Below are 26,445 nucleotides of genomic sequence, written 5' to 3'. Positions count from 1 at the left end.
ATTCCCTAGTGCAATCTCTTCCTCACAGCAGGCTCAGACCAGGTTACTCAGGGCTTTATCCTGTTTACTCTTGAAAGTCTTCAAGGATAGACAGTACAACCTCTGGGCAACCCGTCCCAATGCTTCACTGTCCTCTTAGCAGCAAAGCTTTTCCATATATTTAGGATTATACACGCTACTCTCTGATCAAATCCTTCTAGTTTCTTATCAGCCAGTATCAGGTTGAACTTAGTGCTATTCCTCAGGTCAAATAAAGCCCAAAGAAGTGAACATAGTTCAACATCTTGTACTTGCTGTTAGTGCCTTTTTACTGAAGACTAAGTTACTTAAAGCAATTTAAGCAGAAATTAAAACTTTTAGGTCTTTGTCTTACCTTGCCACATGGAAAAACCCAACGCTCTTCTATAATGTTTGCCAAAAATCTCTTCACCCTGACCTTGTTAAGTGTTGACAAGCAAGAATGAAGTTACCTCCTGATGCATAAAGGCCTGACAGATCTTCCAAAGCTTACTTAAGCTATAAATTCAAGTCTTTCCTGTCCTGAGGTCTGTGGAGACTGAGGGTGTCACTACTGAAGACACAAGCCTCACAAGAGGAGACAGTTGAGTCACTAAGGAAGTGATTATTTTCCCATAGACCGTTTAGAAAACTGCTCTGTTCACTTGGCAAAAGGATGTTTTCAGAAGTCACACCCCTGCACGTGCATCCACAGCAAGAGTTCCTCACACAATTACCACAGGTTATTTCAGTCAAGCTTAGACTGTTTAACTTGAGATCGGACTCTTCAGTTCCTCCAGCACCTACCTACGTGCAAAAAGCCTTCCAGGCCTCCCTCAATGACTGGCAGTTTCAGTAGGATCAGGCAGAGCTGGAAGAGCATTGTCACTTTCAAATACCTTCTGCAATTCACCTCCAAGAGTGTCTGGCTTCTGCCCTTTTCCTTCACTAGGAAGGATTTCCCCGGCCCCTTCTCTCGAGTGGCATCTTGAACTCTGCAACAGATGTGCCTGTGCTGCATTAGATAACATATTAGTGTGTTCTTGTAACACAAAGATGGCAGCAACATCTTTTTCCTTCCGTCTCCTGATGTCTAGCCAGGCTGGTCACGGCTTAAGTCTAGGAATTCTCCTCCATTCCCCAAAGTCACCTGCTACTGAGCAGTGCTGTGGCTCAGACTCAGCCATCAGCAGCCTTCCCTATGAGGGCAGGCACGGTTCAGCATCGCCCTTGGAAACAATCCTCCCAGCGCACGCAGCTTAGCCACATCACCCCTTAGGAAGGGCTCCACCTTACAGGAACAGAGCACGTCTTTTTAAGTGGAAAAGATGAAAGCCAGAAGCTGGGTGTTCATACAGACCTCATGCTCAGCGCAAGTCTTTGAAGGCAGGAAGGCTAGGGAGGGGAGGGTGGACAGGGAAGGAGAGCGCTGTCTGGCTAGAGGCTACGCATTGCTTCACTACCACAGTGAAGCGTCTGATGGCTTATGTTCTTCTTGGCTCCTTCCCCCTGCTGTGCTCCACCTTGAGTTACATGGTGGACCCTCATGACAGCATGAGCTGTGTGCTGCAGTCCATAATCAGCTGGGAAGGAAACGAGCTGCAGGAACACTCTGCATCATGTCAGCCTCTGCCTCTTCTTCCCTACCCACAGCCTCATCTTTAAGAGCCCAGCTTCAGCTATGCCTGCCACCCAGACAGAACAGTCATTCATGCTCCCAAGCAAGGAGGCTCCACATATTAACCGAGAGCAAACAGGGTTCAGGATCTTCCAGCCCTCAGATTTATTTCCAAGAAGGAATGCAGAATTACCTTCAAGATAAAAACAGCAGTTTTTATTATTGAAGTTAACTAGGTACTTCACTTTGAAATACAATTTCTCCCCTTGCATCAAAGGGCTGTTAATTTTAGTCTTGTAACAAAAAAAAAAGCAGAAGAAATGAAAGCAGCATCTGCTTCTAAGAGATGAATGCAAGATAAAAGGTGTCTGTGACAGAAAGCTGGCAGAAGCCTTATGTTTTCTATTCAAGTTTGATCTGGAAACAACAACAACTCCTAAAACATAATAAAAGCTGTGGAAAAACCCTTCCCAAATCCAACAACATAGCCGGAAGATGCAATTCTTCTCCAACTGCTGCAACAGCCAGGCAAGGTGAAGAGTCCAGACAGATCCAAACTTGCCATCTCAGTTTAATCAAGCACCTTGGCCTCCTCACAATATCCCCCCCCCCACACCTCCTTGCAGCTTTCGGTCCCCTCTTCCCCTCCAAGCCTCCAGTGGGAAAGCAGTTTCCTAAGAATCTCCCTCAGCAAAAAGGAAGCGGAGTCACACCGTGGCAGAACGCCTCCAGAATGTTTTGGCATAGATGGTTTGCAACCCAGCCAGAGGGGAAAAAAAGCATTGGCATTTCTTGCCTGCCTAGAACGGTCTGTTCTTTGCAGAGAGTCAAGTCAGGATCATCATGCATTGGTTATATAATACAGACATTTAGACGTTGTGCTCAGGTCCAGTCCTGTAACAGGAACACAGAGGCACTGAAGTCTGTCATAAGAGTGCATCCAGGATAGGGCAACTCTATTCTGCGTCTTCATAAGCTCTAACTGGATTTACTAGCACTATCCACAGTAGGGCAAGGGATGGCAGCTCCTTTACAGGAAGCTAAACATGACCAAAAGCAGCCATGCTGGGGTGTACAATGAGCTTCCACTGAAAACAAACCAAGCACTTGTGGTCTGCAATGCACTCCTATGATCCAAGCAGGGAGAGGGATATAAGCCTCTTGCTCTTGTCTTCCCCTCACTGTTTTTGAGGCAAGTCCCTCCAGGTGTCTTTATTATCAGACTCAGATACACTAGTTTTAGTCTGGGCTACCTTAACCTGTCATAGGAGGTTTTGGGTGGAGCAGAAGTCCGTTTCCTGCCACTTCCCTCCCCCCCTCTTCTTAGTAGCAAAAAAAGGTTCACCTAGTAAAGCGCGGAGCATGCATCTAGAGGGGACCAGATAGCTAGAACAGATGTACAAGGTATAAACAGCTTACTTGAACACTAGCTATGAAGTGTGCGCTCAATACAAAACTTGCCAAAATGCAAATACTATGGGCATGCACTTGCTACCTGAACAGGTCGACTCACTGTGCACATACATTTATTTCTGCTATTTTGACTTCAACTCAGGATTCCTGTAACGGAAGCATGGATTCCTATTCTTCCTTTGATTAGCTTGACAGCTAACATGTAAAGCTATTCTAACCTTTAAGCTGCTTGAAACTATCAAGCAAAGAGAAGCCAACATAATGCGCTCAGCCGGACCCAACCCCTTGCCAGTCTCTAGAAAGATGTGTTCACCTCCTTTTTCTGAGGCAGCTGCCAAAAGCTATGCAACTCTCAAACATGGGTTACGTGAGCAAAAAACCTCAAGAAAGCCAGATATGCAACAGAAGCGCCGAGCCATTTGTCAACATTTAGCAAACCACACCAACATGCTTAGCAAGGTAACCCCTCCACATCCAGGAATACACACAAGCAACAAGCCACCGCACAGCAGCTTGCAATGAAGTGCTGAACTAAGAGGATATTTCTGGCAGACAGATTACACAAGAGACAGCTCACACTGCCAGCTTTACTGGAACATACACAGCAACTCCCCAAAGCAGAGCATTCTGGGATGATGCCTCACTAGATTTCTGCCTTTTCATTAGCCAAAAAGAGTTTAATGACATGGTTGGACTCTATATTTAAATATAATTGACCTGGGACATACCATAATTAGGAAGAGAGACACTATACATCTCAATGAAAGCTACAGCTGGGCACACAGTCTCAACATTATGCAGTATTTTGCTTTCACCACTACCTGAAAGGTTCCTAAGGAAGTTGCTGTGACCGTTTTAGCTGAAGCTTTTGGGTGCCCTACTCTACGCTGCAAAAGGCTTGACTGAGTCAAGAAGATCAGCATAACCTGCCACAGCACAAAACCCCAGGTAACTCAGGTGTTCAAAGTTCTTCTGTGCTTCCTTAAATACCTTTTAGAAAGGTATTTAAGCCCTTCTAGTCTGGCTGCCCGAAGTTTTTATCCCTATACAAATGCAACTAGACAAAGCGGATTTGAGAACAGAGCAGAGCCAAAATGAAGTGAGCGAAAGCACGTGACAAACTACAGCTGCACAAATCAGACGCTGCCTTCAGAGGGCATCTGTACTGTAGGATGGCCAGATACTCCCGGACAACTTTTTACTGGAAATAACCGAGTTGTGGTAATACAAAATTGTAACAGTTTTCACCCCAAACCATGAGCAAGACGTGCACCTACAAGAGCGTTCAGTTGCGTTGCTACTGCTTAGTACCCAGAGCGACTCGTTCAAGAGGCCGGGGGTGGAATTTGCCCCTTAGTTTTTACTGGGCCACACTCAGAAGCGCATTCCTGTGCAACAGCTTGACTAGATTAGGCTCTGGACATTAAGCAATCTTTTAAGCTGTTTCCTCATCACCTCCTGTATGCCAACATTAAGCTGCACCTAGATCATTTAGGGTGATGAAGCAAACTTGTGTGATCTGTTCCAACATTACTAGCTTACATAATGGTAGTACCACTCCATGGCAAAAAAGGGACTATGAGGTAATACAGTCCACATCGACTGCCTCGCCACATGCAACTGCAGCAACTGATCAAGCGACAGTCATGCTCCGAACCAGACAGAGTATCCAGTGCTGAAGAGGCGATATTTGTACAGGCTTTTTGACAATCAACAGCTTTCAGCGTCACTTTTTCAGACTGCATGTGAACGCACATACAGAAATTTTTACTCTGGGCCACTTTAGACAGTGTAGTCATCCAGACTCGCTAGATTTATCCTTGTATGAAGCAGTCCATCTTTGGCCCCATCTGCAATAAGTTTTTCCTCAAAGCATCCACTTCCAGATGGATCCACCTCCATCCCAGCTCAGCCTCAACAGCAGCTACATCAACGGGGTGATGCTGGAACATGGAAAGGCTGCAGTTCGAAGAAGCCACGACAACTTCTCCAACATCAGTTTGAGGAAGGATACTACAAGGTATCCTTCTAGGGTAAAGGGAATGGAATCTCCTTCCTGGTAGGAGGCAACTACCCCTTTTTAAAGGCAGAAGAACATCCCAGAGATACCTCAGTTTAAGGTAGCTAGAGACACTCAGCTTTCTAGGGAGTTCAGTCTGACTGCAGTCCAATATTGTAACTTTTGGAAAGAGAGCACAAGGAAAACCATTGAAATATGTTCTTTGCCTGAAAAGATTCTGCAGAGTTTGTTATCAAGAACCATACCTAGAGCCCTGCCCTTTCTGCAATTTAGGTTCAAGTGTTAAATTCTCAAAGGTTTTTTGCCCTCTCCAAAGTGAGGTAACTGAACATGATTTGGGGGTCTAGCGCAAGACTTCCCCGTGCCCCATAACTCGGAAGTGCAGCTGGACTTGCTTGCTCATTTCACAGGGGCTGCACACAGCCACAGGTGGCAAAGAAATCCAGTGCAGAACTTCAGTAACTCCTACAAAACTGACTGATCTGCCAAGAGTCTACTGCAAAGGTGGTAGCTACTAGCACATGATGTTCGTAAGGAAAGTTCCCCCAAGCCCCAAGTAGCTTTTCCTTTAAAAAACAAAGGGAACCAGCAAAATCTCTCCCAGGAAAGGAAAGATGGCCACTCCTCAAAATCCAAAAGTCTTTTGGGCTGTTTTGGGGGGATGCTAATAAGGTATTTATTCCTTCTGCTTCTCCCTTTCAAGACCTTACCTTCCTGACCACCACAAAGGCATGAGTAAGCAGAGTTTGAAGAACACATGTTCATCATCTCTTCCTTCCCCCTCCCTTGGGCTTCTTAGCAGACTAAACTGTGGGTTTCCTCTCTGAAAGAGAAGAATTCCAGTACCTGTAATTAAGCTGGCTGCTTTCTGCTTTGACTATTCCAGACATTCAGACTGTCTGAGTCCTTTCCATTAAGGTTACCCATTCAAAAGTGTCTCCAATGTGAGAGATAAGAAACAGAGCAAGAGTCAGTGATGGGGCAAGTTCATTAGATGTAAGCAAGCTTGAGTTGTCTTATCTGGGCATTAAACAGCTGCCAGTACTTTTGCAGTTCAAAGGCAAGACAAAAGCCCGCCCAGTCAACCTATCCTCCCAACATACCATAGTCATCATAGGTCCTCATAAATCAACGTGCCTTCTAAATAAGTGTTTAATATAAACATTTGTACAGTCACTTAATTCCTGGTGAACCAAGCTATTTCATGTGGGCCACAGAAAGCTCCCATGACATCAATGGAAAGTTTCCAAACAGCAAACCAAGTTTGAAGCACATCAAAAAAAACTTAAAATGTAGAGAGAAAGGAAGAAACCTTATGGAAACAATCAAGAGAAATCTGTTAAGATTCACTCCTTAATATACTCAGGAACAAGCAGAAAACATAAGCTGCCTTGCATTTCCAGGATTTAATGATCAAGAGTTCCAAAGACATACCACAGTTATGTTAGCTGCTAGATCCTTTCAAGAGCTAAGGTCCTGTCTTCTCTAATGCTGGCCAGCCTCAGCCACTCAAAGCACATTCACCTGTTTTTTAGCAGCCACTAAAGCCTTCCTTCTCCTTTTGAAGGGGCTGGATGGCTCACACAGCTTTGCTGAGTTTTGCTATGTACAAGCACCAATCTGCAAAGAATGAGAAGGCCACTGCCACCCACCCTTCAGTGCACCACAACTTCCTAAGCGTAGTACAGACTCATGCTGTCTAGGATATCTCGTGCCTAGGGTAGCAAATAAAACCACCACATCCAACAGGATTTTCTTCCCTCAAAAACCTTACAGCAGACAAAAAACTTACCTTGCAGTTTTATTTCTACAGTCAACTCATTGCATTATATATTGTTTCCTATACTCATGAGATACTACAATCACTTAACAATGCCCGTGTAACCAGTTGTAGATTAACCATAAACCACAGTATCAGGCCTGTACAATCACAGGATTTCATGGCCAGAACACCTGGAACAGCAGCTTGGCTTTCAGCAGAAATCCTGATATGGACGCCTGCAAACTGACAAATTTATCAACTACTAGTCTGAAGATTGAGGTACTCTCAAAGAGTCAGGTTGTCTGACATTAGGTGGATTCCACTACTACTGAAATGTTATGTCATTAGTAGATAAAGATTCTTCCAGCACAGCTATAGCTGGTGTTCAGGACTTAAGTTGATAGCTGGTGTTCAGGACTTAAGTTGATAGCTGGTGTTCAGGACTTAAGTTGTCCTAAACCAATAACTTCTCCAAAACTTAAAGCTCTGAAAGCCAAAAGCCAAGGCTGCATCTAGAGCTCTGCTTTTCAGAGTCAAGAAGAGGATTAAGAATAACCTGCCACAACACAAACCCAGCACTACATAAATCAGCCATTTAAGGACGCTTAAGGAAGGGCAAGGATGAGACGTGCATCATCAGTACAATGATATACTGCCAACTGAAGTATTAGAAAGATTTGGATCACTCAAAAAGTTTGAGAGGTGACCATCAACAGTAAAAAGGCAGCCACTTCTCCTGGTTCCATGGCTGACATACTGTTTTCAATTTGGCAACAGTTTCATGACAACTGCGCATTTCCAATTTTTCAGCTCACTATCTGCAAGACAGCACGCCCCACTCCTACATCCACCATGCTTCTACTCCAGAAACACAGGTCTAAACTGAAGCTACTCTATCCCTGTCCCCTGTAGGTCATCCCAACACTTTGGTCCTACCATACTAGGATTTGAAAGAGCTGGCTACGATGATGTTCATCCTGGATAAATACATCTAGGCATGTATTAATTGGATTGCCCAGTTTTTCCATCAGACTTGCAGGAAAAAAGGGTTACATTCATAACCTGCAAAAAACCATCTTTCCCTGCTGCCAGCCTGCCACCTGCTGGGCCATTTGCTTTGTCCACTCAAAGCTAAGGAGAGGACTTCCATTTGATGCCTATTCAGCACCACAGCCCTGGGTTGGACAGGGTTTCAAGCACCAGCTTGTTTTGTGGGTGGCTTAAACATCCCCAAATAAGACTTAACAATATATGGAATACTGTATTACCTCAAAAGTCATCCCAGCAGTAAGAGTCACCAAGAAGCTTTCTGTGTACTGTTGTGCATCTTGAAATGGAGGTCCCAGGAGGCCAAGTGTTCTCTCAAGGCCAGTCTTAGGGATTGGGCGGGATGTTTTTTTGAAGGTTTAAAGAGATTCTAATCCCAATAAGATCAGAGCACGTGGCTCTGAACATGCAGTAGTGTGTTACTTTATCCTTCCCATTCACCTTAATGGCCAAGAGCTTGAAAGCAACTCTCCTATCTCAAATAGAGAGGGATTTGCCATCAGTCTCGGTACATGGTCTACTGCACACACTGCTCCTCAGTGCCGACTAAGGTCTCACCTGCATCAGGAAGTCTTCCCACATAAGACTTCAAGAAACCATTCAGTTCCCATTTCTTCCCAGAAGCAGTGAAACCATTAACAGTCATTCTTCTCCATTTTACAGGAGGAAAGTGTTGCTGCACTTATCCTTTAAAACACAGCCCAGCTGAAGATGAGCCATATATCCTGCTCTTGACTGCTCCTTGATGCACACCAGAAGCCACACCATCCTTCTGGCACAAAGCCAAAACCTGTTTCTGCCTACTAAGTTTAGTCAAGGGACGCCACACATGTTCCACAAGCAAAATGCAGTCAATGGAAATTCCATTTACCCTCTGCTGGAAATGTGCTGCTGTAAAAGTCACATTCACAGCAGCAAGCTGTCCCATTCAGAGCAATTGGCCAGGAAAGGAATGGCAGGGCACACTTACCATAGCATCCCTGCCTCAAGGGACAAAGACTGAAGGCATCTCATGAGTCAGAGCCCAACTCCTTCAGGCTGTCCATGTTTTCCCCAAAAAGTCCTTATGAAAATCCCTTTCCAGGTGGGTATGCAAGTACACCTAGCAGCAAAAATTCTTCTTAAGAGACTAAACTCACTGAAGAAGCGTATTCACCAGAACTCCTTGTAGGTAAACATCTGGAATGTCTGCCATCCAAGAGAGACATAGCATAGTTGGCAAGTTTCCCCTACCAAAACAGTATACTACCTCTCTGGCTATGGAGCAAGAAAGAATGTAGTTGCACAATGACAGACTGCCTGCACATGTGGGTTTTTGCTTGTTCCAAGCCAGCTCTGGGCAGGTGTCCCCTCCCACTTGGTGCTGACACACAAAATCTCTTGCAAATCCAGCTCGAGGTCTACACACTCGGCAACGGTCCTGGCTACTCAGATATCAGGCCTCAGATTTTGACATAATCCATGCCAAAAAGTGAAGATGTGGGCCTGCATGCAAACATGACCTGCCCCTCCAACAACCTCACTAGATGGCAACATCTTAGTTACTCAGCATGCATCACACCCAGAGGATGAGCAGTGCATCAGGAAAGCTGGTACTTCAGTAAGACAGGAGAGTCGGCTGGGTTGAGCTTAGTGGGCAAATCTTGCAGGAGAACTCAAACAGTTGTTTGAATATTTGCTTCTTGCAAACACTGTTAAGAAAGTTAGACCATTTAGTAGCTTGTCAGTCCCTGAGTACATCATCTCCAAGTCTGTAAGCCTTAAGGCAGATACCAAGAGAGAATCACAATACCCAAAAAATTCCAGGATGAACTTCAACCACTGAAATGGGCCCATATCTAAAGAGATACACACTTCAACCTTTCTTTTCCTCTCCATCCCAACATAGAGCAGGTCAACCCCACAATTTGGAAAACCAGTAGCATGTCACCATGCTGGTTTGCCTTCATTCCCTGGCTCTTCACCATTACCAGGTGCCCAAGCTCACAGCCACTTGACAACAGATGAACTGCCCCTTTTTAACTTCTCTAAATGCAAGCATCAACTGAACACTAGCAAGAGCGTGCCACATACCCAACCCTGCAGCAATATCCTGCCAGAATCAGTCCCATGTGTGCAGTCCTCCTCCCTCTTCCTCTTCGGCTGTAACTACGCTATGCAGCAAAATGTGGGAGATGCATGTGCTTGAATCAATACCAGGGCCAAGGCTACAAGGCTGAAAGCACTTACAGCTGCCTATCTGCTCCTTGTTGCAAGAGGAAAACACGGCACTCTGAAAAGCCGTGTGAGGAGGGAGGAAAGCAGTGTCCTGCCTCACAAAAGAGGAAACACGCTCATTAAGTTGATTAACCCCCCTTTGCCAGCTCCATTTTGTCCCAGCTGGAAGTACACAGCACACCATATGGAAAGCCCCAAAACATTAGCAGTGAAACTGCATGGGACATCAGGCAAGGAAGCCAAGCACTCAAGCCATAAGCAGAGCAGTGGCAGCAAACTGTAGGGTAATGACACAGCACACATACAATCTGCAGCAGCTCTTGCCTATCATGTAATCCCAGAACAGAAAGCTCAAGCAGCTACATCCCCTGCCCACAGGAGTGGGCCACTTTGACAAGCCAGGTGCCTTCTGGATTCATACATGCCTCAAGCCTCTTCTGACCCAAAGCAGTGCCAACAGGTTTCTCCTACAGCTGTTCAGGGGTTCCGAGGAACAAACATGTCAGTACTAATTCTTCCAGTTCAGCTTAGCCCTTGGCTGCTCCACAAGGGAGTATCTCATTTTATTCACAGGCCATGACAAGTCATTCTTGACATTATTCACCTCTTCTGTATTAGAGTAAACCACAGCTCAGAATTAAGAGTCACTTGGAAAAGATGATCAAATAGTGGATTCCAAGTACAAGAGCAGAGAAGCAACAATGGCTTCCTGTGTACATTATCCATTCGGCCTTATTCAAGCCTAAGTCATATCAAGATCAAAATCCCCAAATACTAAGTTACAGCCCTATCCAGGAAGGGAGGAAGATACCAGCACATAAACCCTAACTTCTGCAGCTTCATGCAGAAGGTAACCATCTCAGAAGGATCATCAGTTATGAGCCCCAATACTAGCATGCGTGAACATCCACAGCTCCTTCCCCAGCCTCCCTTCTAGCCACTCCCAAACCCAGTAAGCATGCCTCCAATACTAGCCCTGCAATTCCAGATGCCAGCCTCCTCAACATACCCCACACCTCATCTAAGAGGTCAACTAGATTCAAAAGCAGAGCTAGCTGTGCCACAGCCAACTCTGAAATTCTCCCCTCTTTCTTAAGGGGGGGCTGATTTTTGTCTGACCCACAGACTCCACACCCCTACAGCTTTGGCCAACCAAAAAAGCAACTTCCTCCAACAAAGAGATGCTTCCTTGCCTGCAGCACTGCTCACTAGGTTATGCCACCACAGAACCATGGGATCCAGAAGGACCATATGACACTGAATTAGGGTATCTAGGTAACAACTGCACTTTTGCAAATGCCAGGACCTCTTTCAAATCTCTAGACACTATAGTTGGTATCCAGGCATTTTTCACATCTCTACTTAATAATGTAGAATTCAACTTCCAAAAGGCCATTCAAACAAGAAGTTATCCACAGTGAAGTTTGCAAAAGTTTAAACTAAAATTTTCTAAACATGAGACCAGCGCAGCCTTCTCATGTAGGGAATGGTTTGGCCTTAGCCCTTGCTTGCTTTTCTTGGCTGTTTACCATCTGTGGCTCACGTTCTTTAGAACTAAGTTGTTTCTGCAGTTTTTGTGCAACTGAGTGCCTTTGTACATTTATGGTGTCAAGGCCCCATCCGGGATCTCCTCAGGACAGATTCCTGACATGATAACATACCAGCTATCCAAAGAAAGCAGTTTGAGACTAACATCTACACAGCTGCTCCAACTTACAAGTTTCATCAAATTCCCCTCCCAGTCTAAAAAGAAGCCATGTTTGGTAACTCCATATTCAGACACTACCACCTTCTGCCCCAAAGCTCTCAAGTCAGAAGTTGCTGCTCTCACTTTGAAATCCAGCAGATGTTTGCATGTTTTCTTAAAAAGAAAAACGTAAAATCTTTCTCCTCCCAGGGGAAGTTTTGCAGGTTAAGAGCCTTACTGTTACACAGTACCAGGGCTGCTGCAGTTGGTCTTCACATTTTCTAGCAGAGCAAAAGCTAAGCCATAAGGAGACAAGAAAAGCATCGGTGAACAAGACTCTAGGGTTAAGGGGAAAAAGATAAGGCAAGGGTAGGTGACTGCTCCTGCCTTAAGATCAGAAAGGGATATTCATCTAGGCATCTGTGCAGCTGAAGTTAAATTTTGCTTAGGCACATCTCAGAAGAAAACCTTCCTGTTCTCGATTTGTAATGAGCCAGAACCGAGAACGGCAAGGTCTGTCATACACAGATTCAACTCCGGGAGTCCTACAGCATGCCGAGTCCCAGCTCCCAGCTGCAGCACTTCCACAGTATAGACAGGAAAGATATTCCCCCCCTCCCTCCCCCCATCAGACTGTTAATCCGTGCAAGTCTTTCCTACTCCAATCCAAACAGTGATACTGTTTGCATCAGCCACAGTGTAGAGTTCATCAAATAAAACCCTGTATTAGCATCTGTCCCTGCCAAAGGTGATCAGATAAGAGAAGCATTAGCTTGACTTTCCTCCCTTTTAAAGAAACCCTGAAGTAAAACGTTAAGTGATTGAAGCAAGGCCACACATCATGTTAGAGGTATAGCAAGGATTAGCCTACAGCTGTTCCTAGCTTGCAGCCCTGCACTCATCCCTCTAAACCACACTCCCTGGGGCACACACAATACTGCCAGAATACAAGCACCAGCTGGTATAGAACGATCTGAACCTTAAAGCCCCATCCCAGGCACGGCAGCATGTGACAAACAGAGCTGTTCCCAGCAGTCACGAGACAGTGCAAGCACCCATCCCACTAGCCAGCACTTGCATCTGGTCATTGCAGTGGTCAAGCTCCATCCCCAGAGCTCAAATAGATCAGTTAACCTGCAAAGAAACTGTTCAGTCCCCCGTACTCTCTCCAAATCCAAGGCACCTGCAGAGGGACCCCACAGTTCAGTGGGCTGGCATAGTTTTACTCCATTTCAGCCCGGCAGTAGCAGGAAGCGATTCACAAGTCAGCTACCTCTTCTGTTGGTACCCTCAGTCTCCCTCTACCATGTGTGGTGAGTGCAACTTGATACAGCATCCAGCTCACACCATGACCATCTCACAGGGAAAGTCTGCTTTATTTCCTTCTGTTAAACACTGAGAAGGATGACAGCTTATGCCAGACCACAGCTACAAAAGAAAGCTGTTCCCTATGCCATTAACACCCAGAATTGATATTTAAATCACAGTCTCTGCATAAAAAACACTCATAGTCACACATTGTGTCCACATGGGCAGCTCTGAAGCCTCACCTGCGACCATACTTTGTCAGCCTGCTTCCAGAGTTCAGGCTCATGAGCATGTTTGTTTCAAGATCACGCTGTAGCCCTGTTTCAGGGAGCAGAGCCAGATTTTCTAGTGGCTAGCTAAGAAATTACTAGCCAGAAAGTTGCTGGCTTTTAAACCCATCAGAATAGGAAGCATCTGCAAGAGACACTTTGGTTGAAGTGAAGGAGTCTTCATATTTCAAGAAGGAAAAGAAACCTCCAGCTGGATGGACTGCAAGGGAAGTCAAGCCTTGCTTAGGAAGACATACAGGGAATTGGAATAAATGACCGAGTGTAGAAGCGCTAACAATCTCCGAACACGAGCAAGATTCCACTGCCACCAATGTCAATTCCTGTAACTGAGCCAGAGAAGAATTGCCAAGCAAAAGTGTAACCCACACCAGCAGCACATGTATCAGCGTTTATGCAAAGTTGCAAGTTTATCATGGAATACAATTGGAACAGAACAGCTTCACCATCACAGACTAATGAAAGCAAACTGCAGACAGCATGTTATAGTATCCCAACAGTTGACTAGAGTCCGTAATTTCTAACATCTCTGCAATATCTTTCCCTAGTAATTGTAGGGACCTAAGCCCAATAAACCCCTGCGTGTAGTGCCAATACCTTGGAGACACCCAATGACTTGGAAAATAATGCTGATGCAATAGCAATCTTGGAAACAGTCTCTGATGTTAGGCTTCAATAGGTCTTTGGTTTGTACCTTAGAAAGTAAAACTATTTAGTAATATAAAGAGTAAAAATCCATGCCCGGTCCCATAGCCCATTGCTAGCAGAGCCAGAGGAAGGGCTGCAGTGTTTTATATGAAGAACAAGACCATGACCCTTGAATAGCCTGCTTTCCAAACTCCTGCCCTTGCACAGAGTCAGTGAACGAGCGAAGAGCTAGACTGACATCTATCCTTTTGCTCTCAAACTTCCTTCGTGACACTTACGTGAAGCTGTTTGCACAAAGACACATAAGCAGCAGCTAAGTGCTTCAGCCTCTTCTTTAGCGGAAGGAGCAGAGCAGATAAATTGTTCTTGACCTCTCAGCTATGAGGCAAGCAAAAGCAGAAGCAAACGTACAAGAACATTAGAAGTTCTCCCAGTGATATGCAGCAAGGCAAACATCCTCATTTCCAGTTGCATGCTCACGTTCTTCAGACAACTTAGTTCACACTTCTCCCCTCCCAGTTACAAAACAATGGGTAAGACAAGGCTGTCCCTCAGGCACACTCATCACCACAAGCAGCTATGAGTTTTGCCTTCCTCTGTAGCTAGACTGGGGAGAAGCGTTTCCACCATTTCCAGAAGCCTCGCTCAGTACATGCAGAGACCTGCAAGCAAGTGCAGATTCCAGACAACCATGTGGATTTTTCCTAGGCAGTAACACAGACATCTGCAAAAAGGAAACATTAGTCACAGACTTTCATAAGAAGTGTTACATTAACTCTGAGCTAGCTCAACAGCCAGATCACCAACATGGCATCTCTCCACAATTGCTGTACTTGCAGAACTAGGCAGAGATACATTTAAAGTGGATAAACACAGCCAATGGACAGCTGATAGTCCCCGATTAGCAAGGGGTCATATGAAATTCATACAAGCAAACAAGATGTAGGCAGTAGAAAGACTAGAGTGCATGAGCCTGCATTGCCATAGGGTGCAGCTAAGGTCACCATCCAGTAAGGGGCTGCATGGAGCTCGCAGTTCTCTCCCCAACTCTCCACATGCTTCCTGTGCATTTCAGGCTGTCAGTAAGCCTTGAATTTCAGCATCACAGGATTAACAGGAGTAACAGTTAATAGGAAGAAACACCAAGGTCCAAGACAACAGCACCCAGAGCCCACTTATCAAACCTGAAACAACATTTGTTGGATGGAACCCATCTTCATCCATCAGATGCAGTCCAGCACAGACGCAGCTTATCTAATACTTGTAGAGATAAATGGTCAAATTCTTCATGTCTAGAACAGCTTTATTTCAAAGTTGTACTTCTCTTTGATATACTAGAGTGAGTAGCACAAAATTGCTCAAAACAAGCAATGGAACTGCATCTATTTACCAATATTGTTCTGCTTACCCAAAATTTAACTACCTCCCTCATCAACATAATTGCAGTAAGGCAGTCTGAGTTCAGCCAGCCATCTAATCACAGCAAAAAAAAAGTGAATTGCAAGCATCTTTTAGGTTGACGATGAAGGCCCTAACATTCTGCTCTGCTCCTGATACCTTTATAAAGCCCTGTTTGCACTTTTATTGCTTCCAAAAGCATGCTTCAAGAAGGCTGCAAGGCACCAAAAAATGCCTTTAACCAGCAGCAAGTCTAGATTCCTCAGCTGGTCTCAGTTTCATCTCCTGTTTTCATTAACAGGGAAGAATATACAAGAGCCTACAGGTGACACACTTTTCTCCAATACCATGTAAAAATCTTTCCATACCTTTTTCAGGTAGAAAGGCACACTATCATTTTGAAGTGAAGTGCATCATGATTATAGACAGGGAAAGCTTTGAACCCCATCTCATCTCTGCTCAGCAATATAGATTTTGACTGAATTGCTAGAGTCCCCCCTTTAGCTTTTTCCCCCAGAAACAGGTTCTCCTTTCTTTGGCTCATCACAACATTAGGACAGGCTGAAGTTTTAAATCTCATTGCTGCAGGTCCTATCCAGGCTCAGCAAAGCTTTGTTTTGGGTTTTTTTTTTTTCTCTCCTCTCCAAGCGAGCCTGAAGACTTCCTGCTCCATTGTCAGCACTTGTACATTACATTTAAGTTTAATAACTGACTGTAACTCCCCCTTGCAGGCATCCCTCCATGCACAAGGTGTATTTCATTCAGTCTCCTGTCATACTCAGTTGCCTCACAAGACTGCTGGGTCTTTGCAAGACAGAACTGTTAGACACCTTCTTCAGGCTCGACATCACTTCACCCAGAAGTATGGTCTGCTGGAACAGATTTTCCTGGTTATCAGTCCAATGGGCCAAATTATTTTAGCCCAGTAGCTCCCAATGCATTGCAACACTCTGTGGCCTTGTGGGCAGAGTTAAGGGTGAATCCATGGAAACCCCTCCCCACTTTTTTTTTTTTTTTAAGGTAACAGTGCTTTGGGAAAACAAAATTAATAGTGGCTTTTGTTTCTGTGTGCTTGGGAACTAGTACTTGAAAGCTATGTTGCCCCATTTGCACTCTAAAGTCTGGATATCTCCTGTGGCACATGTCCCATCTCTGCCAAGGACAACTGCATCCATGCTCCCCCAGCAATTATTTATTGCAATAGTGGCAGATGTAGCAATTACTCACATGGAGGAGTAATTCAAGAGAAGATTTTTTTGTGTTGCTCAGAGTAGTGTAGTAACTGGAAGTGAGTCAACACCTTGAAATCAACCCCTTCTACGATGACCACTAGCAAAGGACTCCAGCAACCGCAGTTTTGTAACCTTGGTTCTCAGACACTTACTCACTTTTACTCTGTGGGCATTACACAGTTTTGCCTGGAAGCAGCTGGTATCTATCTTGTCTTGTAGCAGCAACTTAATTTGCTAAGTCATGTCACACGCCACAACTACAAGGAGCAGGGCTGCAAGTTTCACAATCAGCCGCCTATTTCAACCTTTGGAAACATCAAGGTTAGGGAAACTCATGCTCAGCCCAAGTTTGTTAATATAACCCATGCAGGCCTAGTAAGCTCTTTTTCCAATGATATAATGCTACCATCACTTTACTAGTTAATACAAGTATGAGCCTTCTTCTATGGGACACAAAGATAAGCTGTTACGAACGGAGTACTGCTGCACAACCCAGCTGAGGTCATCTCATTGATGCTCCCTGCCAACACCAGCTAATCCACCCTCCCCTTGTGTTGACAAGCCTTCAATGACTCGAGACTGAGTCAGTACATCTACGCTACAGCCCAAAACTGTAAGCACAGCTTGTGTTGGCATATAAGAGCTAGCCAGTTTGAACTGTGTCCTGACTGGCTCACTATCTACAGGCTTTTAACTCAGGTGCCTTCATGAATTCTCAACTAGCCCTTGCAAGACAGATACTGCTTTCACTTCTACTAAGAAAGGAAATGCAAGGGGACAGGGAAAGAAGGGGAGACCAACAAGCAAAGCACATCTATTTCCAGGATTTAGCTGCAATGACCTGACTCCACACAAACACAGCACATCTCAGCTAGCTGGTTCCTGGAACATGAAACCGCATCTCGGAAGTATCTAACATAAGTTTACAAACAAACCCCAATCACATTATAGTGCGCTTCAGTAACCTCTAAAGCGGGGAAGAGAGGCTGTAAAAGCCTGCTGCTGATGTTCTGCAACAATACAATGCCCCCCAGAGGAATACGCTGCTGCAGAAGTTCATCCCTTACCCTCAGAAAAAAATAGGGGGGGGGGGGGGAAGAAAAGGTCACAGGGAGAAGAACAAATTACAACTTCATACATCCGTCATCTCAAGTCTTTTGAGAGCCACGACAGGGCCGGAGGCCAGGCATACTGACGGAGGGAGCAGGGAGGAGACAGGCACACTAGCAGCTGGTTGGACACGGCAGACTCTCCTCCGCGAGCCGCTGAGTGCTCTCAGCGTTGCCATTCACTTTTGTAAACAGTCGCATGGCTCCATCACCTTCCCTGCAACTTCCCTCCCAACGCGCTGCAGAAGCCGCTTTCCGCACCCTACGCCGGGACAGCCGCTTTGACCCCATCCTACAGCCGCAACTCAGAAGCTGCCATCATCGGACACTCGGCAGTTTGCTCCTGGAAATGTGGCATGCAGCCCCCAGCGAGACGAAGCTGCACGTGCCACCGAAGCCTTCACAGCGCCCCTGCCCCAGGGTCTGCGAGGTAAAGGCAGACAGCAGCTTGGGAAGGAGAGAGAAAGAAAGGAAGACTGGCTTCCGAGACCAGAAGATCATACGCTCATCCTGCATCACTGTCAGATAAGAAAAACGAGATTTATTTCTCTAAGGGAGTAGCTGCCATCTTTGCAATCATTTCGTAAACTTCCTACTCTTACACCGAGTGATGGCTCAGGCTTTCTAGTCAGCTGCAGCCACTCTCCGTCACCAGCCACACTGATTGCTCAGGCAGATAAGGCAAGCAAGTTACACTCCATCACAAGGATACGGCAAGATTAATCTCGTCTGGTAGCAGAGTCTAGGCTCCTCAGACACGGGGTTATATAAACTAGCGCACATTAGCCCACGTTCACGTCGCGAAAGGAGAAGAGAGGGCCGTGCTCCTCCAGCCTTGCAAGGTGCGCTCCAGCGAGACGCGGGAGCGAGCGGCGCCCCGCTCCCCCAGCGCGCCGGGCTCCGCGCTCCCCGCCTGCGCGCTCCGCGGCCGCCCCCGCCACCCCCAGCGCCGCGCTCACGCGTGGCCCCGCCGCGGCGCGGCCCCGGCAGCGCTGCGCCCAGCCCAACCCCAACCTCAGCCCCGGCGGCTCTTACCGCTCCCAGGCTGCCGGCCGGAGCATGGCAGCGTCCGGGGCCGCGGAGAGGTGCGGAGAGGTGCGGAGCGCAGCGAAGGCGGCGCCGGTCTGCGCCCACCCATCCACCCACCCACCCGCGCCTCCGCCGCGGCGGGGAGGCTGGAGCGGCGGCTCCGCCCGGCGCCAGACGCGGCCAACGCGGCCCGGCCCCTCACATGGCCCAAATAACAGCCGGCCCGGCCCGGCTCCGCCCCCGGCTGCGGCCCCGCTCCGCCCCTTCTCACTCCAAGAATCGCTAAAAATAGCCGCAGGTTTGGCGCTCCCAGCGCTCGTTTTTTCGGTGCGGGGCGGCACGGGCCGGGATTTCGTCGCTTGCTGGTGAATTTCGCTTTCAGCCGCTCAGAGGTTGACCCGGGGTTGCAGTGCTGGCGTTGCGGTCACTCTAGGGAGCATGCGTTTTTTTATTTTATTTTTTAGAACTGATTTATTTACGCAAATAAATCATGGAAACGATTCTGATCGTTTCAGTCTTCCCCCCCCCCCCCCAAAAAAAAAAAAAGCGAATTTAGGGACAAATCTGACGCAGCGATGTCTCTTTGAGACGATTCATTTTCAGTATTCCCAAGCAAAAAAGATTCTGTAGCCATATTGCCTGGAGCTATAAACTAGTAATTGTCATAAATTGAGCAAGCCTTTTTGCATGGGATACCTCCAAGGACCACCTCGGAGCTGCAGGAAGTGGTATGAATGATTCAGGAGGTGGCAGCCTGCCATCTGAGTCAGTATTGAACCGATGCGCCTGCATGCCGCCAAAGTTATTGTTTTTTGAGATGAAACATTAACGTTGGGCCTTGACCAGTTCTCATCATTAATGGTCCTGGGACATGTTTGAAAAGAAGAGCTGGGCTCGTTTGTGTGCCTTAATTTGTACGTCCCAAATTCCAGAGCGCTTTGTTTCCATCTCTGCTGAAGTTCCTTTTCACCACAAGGCCTCAACTCAAACAAGAGTCATCCATAAATGCGCAAGTGTGTTCATTCTCCTCACCTGCCTTTAAATTAGACGGGGTGCTCAGCCGTTTCTCTCCTTGCTGTGCTCCTCTGAGGGAGGGAGGGAGGTAAGCAGTGAGGAAGGCGATTCCCCCGCGTATACACGTGCCAGGGCTCTGGGGATGCTGGTGGAAGGCGGTATGATTCTCCTCTGCTAAGAGCTGAACAGGCTTTTTCTCATGGTTTGTGGGCCGTTCGTTCATGCACAACTTAGTGATACCCTGTGCTGGCAAGGAGGGAGTCGCATGTCTGCAGATGGGCTGACACGGAATTGCAGGCTGTGTGGTGCCCAGGGGCCGTAGGCTCCTCGCTGCTAGGTTACTTCTTCAGCGAGGTGGTCAGTCACAGCAGGACATCGAGCGATATATCATGCGTGATATATCAGCACAGCGCTGACCCCACTGAAATATCAGAACAAAGGGGAAGCTGCAACTTCCCGTGGCCTTTGTAATGCAAAGGCCAAGGTGTGGTGGCTTGACTGTTGTATACCCCCCTCTCCTTCACCCCTTTCTGGCCATGCAACCAAAACAGTCCTGCAAAAAGACTTCAGCCAATGCAGGCAAATACTCCTCTCGGACTCCATGGGACAATGCATGCATGTGAAGTTGCCCACATGTGCATTCGTGCCTTTCCAGGACTGAGGCACTAATTTGTTAAGCATCTTTTGAAATCCTTAGGGAATAGATGCTCTGTGCCAGCCATTGTGGTTCACTCGAAAAACATGCACATTACATTAAAGTTATTGCTCTAGCTGACCAGAGACACCAGGGAGTTTGTAGGCACTGCACAAATGTCTTCTTTCACAGAAGACAGACATGGGAGAGATTTCATGTTAAACAGATACATCTATTTGGGTGGCTTTTTCAAAGCTACTTTGCTTTGACCTCATCCTGTTCCTGTTTAAGTCAACAAGATTTTTCCCACTAATTTCAGCAGAAATCGCTGTGAAATAGTCCCCCAGGTGTATTGTGAAAATCTCCTTCCTTAAGATTTTCCTATAGGTTGCCTGTCCATTTCTTGGACAGCTGGCCAAACCTAGTGGGCTCATGCTCACCTGGAAACCCTGTGAATACTGCTCCGAGAGAGATGAGGAAGGATGTTGGCTCTGCAAACTAGCTCCAGTGCTTTCTAACAGCGCGCTGGCAGCTTGCGTGCAAATCCATCCTTGCCCGTGGAGAATTTTCCCATTTGATCTCCACTTGTTCCTGAGTCACTTGTGCCTCTTATACCCAGGCCAAAGATCTTGGAGGAAAGAACCACCCAAACATTAGCCAGAGAGCAAGGCAAACTGAAGTGTTGTATTGGGAAACTCCAGAACTGCTCAGAACAGGAGCTCTGGGGGCCATGTTCTCATTTACAGTAAATCACTCTACTACACGTATTAAAGTGCACCTACTTTAAAGGCTTTGTTTCATTACTGCCAAGTTGGGAGGCTGCTGTAACGTGAGAACCTCATCGGTGGGAGTGGGGCAAAGGCTAACGTGGCTTTGTAATCTAGGAAGACAGAGGGGAGGCAGCTGTTGATTAGTGGGCTGGCAGTAGCTCTTGATGCCTAGAGATGCAGATGGGGAAACTTCCTCTTGCTTTGAGACCTTCCCCTGCACATCTGCTGCGCCCCAGGAGGGATAACAGAGCAATAGCCAGAGCCAGGATCCTGCGGGAATCCCAGGCTCTCGCTTATGGAGACTTTGAAAGCAGGTTCTCGTTGGCCCGTCTCGCCGCAGCTCGCTCCCCAGGGTGTATTAAAGGGTCAGCACAGCGTGAGCACCTTCTGCAGCAGCAGAGGCATGTCATCACTGAGTCCAAGAAAGATGTTAATGAGGTCTGAGAACTGTGCAGGAAACTCAGCAGGCTTTAATCTGCCTGTGAATTCAGCTGCTCTGCTGACTCCACTACAGCGATGTTAGCTGCCTCCCAGAACTGGAGATATCGATTTCTTGAGGCCTGAAGGGTGAAAGCAAGGTACGAAAGGTTAGGCCCCTGCCAAGGCAGCAGGAAAAGCAGAGAGCAGGGAGAAAAGGCATTAGGTGTGACATGATTTCTTCAGCCTGGACTGCTGGCTCACCTAACCTTACTGCGTTCTGGGTGGAGAGAAGGTGGCCTGCAGGAGCTAAACTTTGGGCCAGCTTCTTGTAGCAACTGAAGTGGAGGCATTCATGTTCAGCTAAACCCGTGCCAGGGTACTCGGCACTAAAAGGATCAACAAGTCAAGACGGATCTATGAGCTGTCATCCATTTCTCCTGCAGGAAGCGATCAGAATCAGATGAGCTGGAGAAGTAACAAAGGGATTTCACTCCACCCCTTCCTCCCAGATAATGAGTTCTGTGTTTGAACTATCAAAAAGCAACTAATGATCTCAGGTGCCCAATTGTTCTTCAGAGGGCAAAAGTGTCTCATTGTTGCATGAAAAGCAAGGTCTCCTAAGATGTTTTAGAGTGAGCTTATTAAAACGTAGGCCGTTCTCATCCAAGAATGGAAAGGCATGGGCAGAGCTGGACCAATTCTGCTTTGTCCACTGACTTTGAGTGACCTCTGACAACTGCTTTTATTGCTGTGAGATTACAGTGTGGCTCTGTGCTCTGTGTGGAGCTTATTTAAATACCTTCAGAAACAAAAAGTGGTGCATTGTGCACTCACTTATCTTGCCAAGAGCACATTACATCCCTTGTAAGTAAAGAAGTATTACTGTTTTCAAACTGAGAGATTAAATGGCGTGTCCGAGGTCACGTGCAAGGGACCTCTGCCAGCCTGGGGAATGGGATGCAGGTTTCCTGGGTCTCAGGCTGGCTCTGTAATAGCCACTAACCCGTCTCAGTCGGAGTGTGCGGCCTCCCCCAGACACCACAGTCAGCACTACCCTGGAAAGGGAATGTTGCAGTAGTTCCTGCCCTTTTCCCAAGAGGACTGTTAAATTAAGGGCACACCAACTGAGTTGCCACTCCATGTGAGACTGCAGTTCCTCTTCCATGAAAAGTCACCACGTCACTTCCAGCCTTGCTCAAGATTTCCTTACGATCTTCTCTGTATGTAACCTCCAGTTGTGGACACAAATGCATGAGAACGTAACCAGGGCAGCAGGGTATTTTCTTACACAGTTAACGCTCCCTGGGTTCATCTCTTGTCCACACTGAGGCACCTGCATTAAAGTTCGGGAGCGCAGCAGGTTTACAACTACCATATGGTTGCAAGGATCCTTCACTGATCCACCCTGTAAATAGAAGTTAGAAGCTTACCCACACCTGCTGCGTCCGCTCCGCTGAATCAGTGCGGAAGTACAGCCTGTTAGCGCTAATGTCACGCAAATCCTGCTGGACAAACGCAAAGGAGGAGAAGGTTCACCAAGACGCCTTTTGTCTGAAACGCATCTCCTCACACAAAGGAGTCAGATGTGGTAGCCTACATTTTAGGCTTATTCCCAGCAAGCAAGGTTGCCGCCTGTCCCTGCAGTGCTAGTGAGAAAAAGATCAGATACAGCATCTTGAGCCAGATGATCCCGAGGGGCATGATTTCTCGCTGGGCTACTTGCGGCACCTTGCCATCGCAAGCTGTGAGTTTCTTTGTCTGAGGGTTGTCTCACAGTCTTGCACTTTCTTGCACACTAGTTCCAGGCTTGAACGGGTTTCCTGCTCTAACAGAAATCCCCCTTCTTTACGGGGAGAAGGGTGAAATGGCAAGGGACGGGGATGGGGAATGGGGGGATGATGGCAGCGGGGAAGCTGGAGGAAACCAGATGCAGCAAGTGCTGAAGCAGAACTTTTCAGCTTTGTGGTGGCTTCTCGCCAGATGAGATCACAGCTCCTGCAGAATCTTGTCTCACTTTATTTCCTTAATATTTGACTCTCCTGCTTCCTTAAGAAGCATGAATTGCTAATCTTCGCTTGCCTGCTTTGAATTCCCTCTGCATTTCAAGCAACAGTGCAAACAGCGGCAGAGGGGGGAGGCTGACAAATGCCAGTGTTTATGGTCTGCAAATGCAATCCCTCTCAGCCTGTTTGGAGAACTAACTGGGGATGGGGTCTGGAGAGACTTTTCCGGTTTTCATCCCTGTGAATTTATGCTAAGAATATTAAAAGGAGGGAGGGGGTCTTGGGATGCCTCCGTTTTTGTGCTCAGCATTCAGTATCTTAGACTGGTTGGGGGGTGTCTGGAAGGGGTTGAGCACCCTCCTCCTGGAAAATGGGTCCTTGTTGAATGCCTGAAGTTAAGCATCCAAATTCTTCTTAAAAGCGCAGACTCTCAGGCTGGTACAGGCTTTGTAGATGTGCTTTCTGCTTGAATTATATTACCCTTTCAGCAGCAGGCTGGCAGACCGGATCAAAAAAGGGGATCCTATTGCTTTGCATTTTAGGGGTCAACAGAAGGATGGGCAGGCAGCAGACATGCAGCTTTCTATGCCCCAGAGAGAAAGAGAGAGAGAGAGAGAGAGAGATTAATGCTCTGCCCGGAAGCACGTACGTGCCGCACGCAGGCTCTGCCTGTGGGAATTAAGGGAGACAATGCGACAGATAGGGAACAATGAGTGTCTGTAGTGTGCGGCAACAAAGCCCAAGTAACCCAGTGCGCTGCAGAACAGAGAAAGGGACTGTTAAAACAGCAACCCCATGAGGTAGAAATCCTGCCAAGCCTGCTGGCCCTCCTTCCGCTGGAAGATGGCTCAGTGTGGTGGAAAAGGGAGTGAAAAAGAGAGTGGGATGGTGGAGGAAACAGAGGTATCCCCAAGGGGCCCTTTGCAGAAAAAAATAGTCTTCCTTTTTGGTCGGTCTCTTCTCGTGCGTTCAGTTCTCAACATAGTCAAGACGACGCTTTATCCATTGCAACGCAAATATGTGAGACTGTTGAATGAAGTGAAATCCTTTCCCAAAACCAAAAGGGAATCCGAGTATTTTGCTCAAAGCCTGAAGAGCGCTTGGAATTCATCTGAAGAGCACAGGCTTGCTGTGGTGGCTCCTGTCACTGCTTCTCTGCCTTCCCACTGCAGTACAGGGTGCCGGGTATGAAGGACCTGCCTTAAAGAACGAGATACAAGCAACTCCGGAGCAATTGAATGCAGAAGATACTCTACAAACGTCCAACACTATTTGGAGCATCCCTTGTAACAGCAGCTGGCCGGCCAGCTGCCTCCGAGGTACCTGCACTACAGCCATGACTCCTTAACCCCCATTCAGAGCACGTGCCAGCAGTGCTCCCGAAAACCACAGTAACCTTACTGGCTGAGACAACTGTCCACGTTGAAGAGGACGCGACATCACACTCCTCGTGCTTATTGCGCTGCGTGGCACAAGGCTGCGTAGGAGGCTGAGCGCATGGTCAGAGCCGGGCACCAGGAGCCAGCGGGAAGCACAAGACTTCATTCCTGGCCTTATTGATAGAGGACAGAGAGGGAGCCGTGAAGGGAAAGCGGTGGCAACCAGGGTAATACGGGAATGCGTTGCAGCAGTTGTGGAGAGGCTGCCGGGAGAGCAGGCTGCTCAGTGAGCTGGCCATGTCCGTGGGAGGTCAGTTGTCCTTCCTGCGCTGCCTGTGACTCAAGGAGCAGCAGCCGAGGGTTGGTGTCAGAGGCTCAGCCGTGCTCTCTGTGCCTCTAGAAAAAGCTCCCCGTTGTGGGACAGGGCTGGGAGCAGCGGTGCCTGCCAGCTCCTGCAGCGTGAGGAAGCAGCACCCTCTGCTGCTGGCACGCTCACTTCCAAAGCATCTTCTTTCCTCCCGACATCCAAGTGCCTCCAGCGAGAAACGCAGGAAAAGCATCCGCAGAAATGTCTCTCTGCAAGTCAAAACACTGCAGTATGTTGGCGGCTCGTTTGCCAGACAGTCTGGTCATGTCAAAATACCACCGTTGAGAAAGGAGATGCCAGGCAGCCTCTGCTTGCGGCAGGCAGTAGCAACACGGCTGGGTCCTGCCTTTGCGCTGAGAAGCTTCTGCCTGCTGCCGCGTCCTGGCAAGCGCGTTGGCTGGTACCGTGTGATGAACGCGACTGGACGCTCGTGAAGCTGTCCAGCCCGCGCTCCACCCGAACGGGGCGTGCACACCTCGTCCCCCCGGCAGGCTGAGCCGCCTTGGCCTCCTCCTTGTGCTACCTCCTTGTGTCCCCGAGGGCCGACTGCCCTTTTCCCTGCATCCGACCCCGCGTTTCCCCCCTTCGCGCGAGGGACTAAGCCGAGCTTGGTACAGGCTGCAGCTCCCGTCTCCCCCCCGCCAAGCTCCGCCGGGGACACCGACTGGAGCTCCCTTTTCCTCCCATCTCACAGTCTTCCACTGTTCCTCTCCGCAGGCAGCAGCGGGGACCTTCCCGAAAGCTTCAAGCACACACGGTACTGTGTCAGTCCATAAAATATGCCCGGGTAAGAAAGAAAAGCAAAAAGCATGAACATAAGTGCCTGGACCCTGTTGAAATAGGCTAGGCTCTACAGAAAGGGACCTGCTGAACAGCTTGTCTCTGCGCGCAGGTCTCGGTTCAGCAGCGGTTACGCTGCTCAGAGCCAAACAGCATTCACACAAGACCCAGATTGTTTTGCGGATAAGGAGATGCCTACAGAAAGGGAGCCCTGTTGAAGGAAAAAATGAGGCGATGTCTGCTCAGAGCGCCACCAGGACATAGTTTCTGCGGGAAATTCCTCTCCGTAGAGCAATCTGTCAAAGG

General features: G+C 47.6%; 1 protein-coding gene across 4 annotated transcripts in view; it reads right to left on the bottom strand.

The window, feature by feature from the left end:
- SPSB1 (splA/ryanodine receptor domain and SOCS box containing 1) overlaps nt 1-19,014 on the bottom strand; it is a 42,346-nt gene extending 23,332 nt beyond the window's left edge. For 2 of the 4 annotated variants that reach the window (XM_068915869.1, XM_068915867.1), the window contains exon 1: nt 18,779-18,950. The gene's annotated coding sequence lies outside the window, so the exon portion shown is untranslated. Of the gene's footprint in view, nt 1-373; nt 566-18,778 lie in introns of those variants that run through there. The other 2 variants (XM_068915865.1, XM_068915866.1) reach the window with 2 other exon arrangements.
- Between the last annotated feature and the right edge of the window lie 7,431 nt (nt 19,015-26,445).

Source organism: Struthio camelus, chromosome 21, assembly GCF_040807025.1.
Source record: "Struthio camelus isolate bStrCam1 chromosome 21, bStrCam1.hap1, whole genome shotgun sequence".
Lineage (NCBI taxonomy): Eukaryota > Metazoa > Chordata > Aves > Struthioniformes > Struthionidae > Struthio > Struthio camelus.
Note: the sequence above shows the minus strand (reverse complement) of the source record. Positions and strands in the feature narration are given on the sequence as shown.